This window comes from Empidonax traillii, unplaced genomic scaffold (genome assembly GCF_003031625.1).
Source record: "Empidonax traillii isolate 1590-97213 ecotype Southwest subspecies unplaced genomic scaffold, ASM303162v1 scaffold1680:size74697, whole genome shotgun sequence".
In the NCBI taxonomy this organism is placed as follows: Eukaryota; Metazoa; Chordata; class Aves; order Passeriformes; family Tyrannidae; genus Empidonax; species Empidonax traillii.
The window spans coordinates 4,437-8,421 of NW_020956873.1; the positions used below are offsets into that span (position 1 = coordinate 4,437).

The 3,985-nt window shown below is 34.1% G+C and overlaps 1 long non-coding RNA gene across 1 annotated transcript in view; it reads left to right on the plus strand.

Annotated features, from left to right (window-relative positions):
• The first annotated feature begins 2,214 nt into the window (after positions 1-2,214).
• The window catches only part of LOC114070761, a 6,171-nt gene continuing 4,400 nt past the window's right edge, over positions 2,215-3,985 (plus strand). Inside the window, exon 1 of the long non-coding RNA XR_003573963.1 lies at positions 2,215-2,324. This is a non-coding gene — a long non-coding RNA (uncharacterized LOC114070761). The remainder of the gene's footprint in view (positions 2,325-3,985) is intronic.

The window sequence follows — 3,985 nt, forward strand, 5'->3', positions numbered from 1 at the left end:
ATTTTTTTAAATGTTTGTAGATTGGGCCAGCAGAACTTTCAGTAAAAAAAAAAAAAAAAAAAAGGTCAAAAAACCTTCTGAAAGATGGAACTCAGTTGACCTAATTTTGCGGTTTTATTTAGCAGTGAAGACGATGGTGTTATAATAACAGTGCAGGCTTTGAGAAGAGAAGCTGTTTGATGACAGAACTGAAAAAAAATATATAAAGCATAATTGAAGGAATTTTCAAAGGCAGAACTGGACTCTTATTTTTTTCGAGTGCAGACTTTGAAAGGTAGCTCACAGAAATAAAGAGTTTGGCTTGCTTCTCTGCAAATATTCTGCAAGTTTTTCTGCAAGCAAAGTACTCATTGACAGAGTCTAGTTTCCAATGCATTGTAAACAATTATTTAAGTATCTGAAATGCAGAGCTTGGCTTTCAGTCAAGCTTGTAAGGTTTCACCAGGAAGATGCTGTGACTTCCAAATTATTGGGAAAAAAAAAAAAAAAAAAAAAAAAAAAAAAAAAAAAAAAAAAAAAAAAAAAAAAAAAAAAAAAAAAAAAAAAAAAAAAAAAAAAAAAAAAAAAAAAAAAAAAAAAAAAAAAAAAAAAAAAAAAAAAAGATAAAAGGTTTCATGATCCTTGAAAAAACGAAAATTGTTTGCATTTGAAATCCTGTATTGAAAAGCTTTGAGGAGAGTTCAGAAGGCTTTGAGTAAATTGGGAAGGAGTTCATAATCTGTATCCAAACCATTTCACTCTGGAATACTTGATGACATTTTTATCAGGTAAGCTATCACTCTAGTAAATAAGTCTCAGTCAGACAAGTAATAGCTTGTTCAATTTTTTATGAGAGATTATTTTTAATAACAAGGATTCTGTTTGCAAAGTCTTCCTCTAAGACTCCCACATCATCAGCAAGCAGATAAGCACATAATGCACAGGCATTTATTCCCCTTAATTAATAAGGTTTCAAGCTGTCTGGTTTCTCTGGCATCTCATGTAGATTTACTGGTTCAAGTAGTCAAGAAATCAGGAGAAAATTTTTTGTACCTTCTTTTATTCAATGGGAAGAAATGTAGGTTTGCAGAACTGTCATTTCTTTCAGTCCAAACAGAAAAAATCACTCAACACATTTGTCAGATGGCATTTATTATTAAGCAATTATTTACATTGATCTTTTTAATCTGTTCACTTCCTCATTTCTTCCTCCAATAGTCACTTGCTCTATAAAACTAACAAATCCTCACTGGAGAGCTGTTAACAGGAGACTATTTGAACTATTTTATTTCAACTGTGAGCTGAACTGTTTTTCATGGCTCAAGTTAAATTGTAAATAGTGACCTGCCAGGTTTGCTTTCTCCTGCCCTCCATCATTTTTGAAAACTCTGTGTGACTGAGTCGTTCAATAAGGGACATGAGAAAGGACGCTTCAAGGTTTCAAAACTGCTGCTCTGAAGTTCTAACTTTTCTTTACAGAGAAATTATTTTGCTTTCTTCCCTGACTCCCCCTTCCCCCCGCCCCGAAGAGTTTCAGTATGTCTTGCAGACAATTTGATGAAAGCCAAATCCCTAAGGATAGTTTTGGTGCTGCTTTTTTTTTTTTTTTTTTTTTTTTTTTTTTTTTTTTTTTTTTTTTTTTTTTTTTTTTTTTTTTTTTTTTTTTTTTTTTTTTTTTTTTTTTTTTTTTTTTTTTTTTTTTTTTTTTTTTTAAAAATTGAGGGAAATACAGAAATGCAGTATTTCAGTGGAAGGAAATTCACTGTTGGTATAAAGCCATAGCCTGGATTGCAGAGTGCCTGACTTAGACAGTAGGTCATTTTGAGTGCAAAGAGAGAAGTGAGAGGCACGAAAAGGAGCATGTTTTGCCAGCTTGCAGAGACGGGAGGTCCCAGCAGAGAGAGCTTGTGGACGTCTGAAGTAAGATAGATCAGCTCATAAATGTGTCAACTCAGTTTTTCCGAGTCTCAGTCTTTCCCAGAATCCACAGAACTCAGGGGAATACGAGTTCTGGAAATGCTTTTTATTTTTTTTTTTCTCGTCCAATGGCATTTAGATAGAATGTCTTAATCATGTGCTTTAATGAGAATGTGTATTAAGACATCCCCTTTATAAAATTAGCTGAAAGTGCAGTGTATAAAGTAGTTAACCATTTGCAGTTTTTCATCATTACCCTGATTTTTCAAATGTGAATTAACCGATACTTTGTCTCAACTATATTAGCTTCTTCTAATTTTTTTTTTTCCCCCCAGATTCGTCAAAACGTCTCAGCAGAGAAAGAGAATTTTCCCGTGGCCTTGGAAAGCAAAGAAAATCAGAGCACCCAGGAGTGTGATTCTCAAGATGTAAGATTAACTCACCCAGAAACCGGGGTCTAAACCAGGCTGTGTGAGAACACTAATGCCTTGGGCAGCTGTCAGTGGGACTTTGCCAATCTTAAATGGCACACATATTTTATAAGCCAGCTCCATTCTGCATTGAGGTGCTGAAGAGCAAATGCTCTTTGCTGTCTGGCTTTCTTTTAAAAAAGAACTGGTGGAACTGTTGCAGCGGTGGAAAATATGGGGTTTCACGTTTAACCATCTCCTGGTTGAAATGTTGCTGCATTTATAGCGAGATGCAGAGCCTTTTTGATATATCTATCTACATATATAATATTAATTTTTATATTTAAAATTAATAATCAGGCACAGCCTTCACAGATGCTTCATTTAATAGAGCAAAACCTGAGAGATGAGGGCATAATAGTTGTAAGTATGTGACAGCATCCACTGGCAGTCCAGGAAACCTGCAGGCTGTGCTTCTCCTACGACAGGGCTGACAGAAATCTAAATCTGCTTTTGCTGAGACAAAACGCTCATTTAAACAGCACGATCTGAGGTCTTAATAGAAATCCCAAATGCGTGTGCTGTGGCCAAAATTATAACAATACAAATAAAACAGAAAAAACAAACAAACAAACAAACAAAACCCATGAAAAAAAAGAGAGAGACTAGATTTGCTGCAAGAACAGATTGTCTGCTTAATAGTCCAAAAAGTAGAGTGCTACCTTGACTAATTTGCAGATGAAATATATATATATTTATGTATATATTGAATATATTGTTATATCTCCAGATATAGCAAACTCCAGTGGAGGTAACTGGGTAGTTAGTGATCACAGCAGTGTGAGGCAAAACTCTGGAAAACAAATCTAAGGTAATTCAACATTCAGCAAATGGTAAAACTCCTGCATGTAGTATATTCATTACAAATATGTTCAAGTTTATTCAATTATAAGTTACTTCCCCTCTACCACATCCTTTAGAGGAGGGCAGGGACGAGGAGGAATTTTATATCCAGAAGAGTGCATAATTTACTGTTGCACATTTCTTAATGTCTAAAGGTAAAGGAAACATAATTTTATTAATAAAAATTGAGGGAGGAGAAGAAAACCACGTAAAATTAGGAGGTTGGAGTGAACTCCATTTAGATTATGCCTGGAGGTTAGTTATCACTTAGGAAACTTATAGGAGGTTTGATGAAATGTAGATTACTTTTGGCAGAGACTGAATTTATTTAGGCTGAAAATTTGTGTTAAGAGGCTCGGAGAGCTCTTTTTTATAGAAGTGAATAAATTAAAGGAGAAGGAGAAAGAAAAAAAAATTATTAACACATTTCAAAAATCAAAGGAGGATTTAATTTCTCTATCGAGTAATGCAGTGACAGACACCTAAAAGGAGCACTTTTCCATAAAATCAAGAATTTGGTCTTTTGCATTAAGGGGTGGTTGCTTTTTGCACTTCTAGCAACTGGTGTTTTTTAGCCATGTAGTCAACATGGAATGCTGCTTGGGTATGAGAAATTTGTCAGGGAAAGCAGATAACTGCAATTGGAGTTAGAAGTGTTGATGAGTTGAATTATTTTTCAAGATTCAAATTTAAATTAAAATCTAACCCTATTCCCTGCTTTTGTCTAAGTAACATTATAATTCAAGTAAAAAGAAATTAGACTATATATCTGAGTT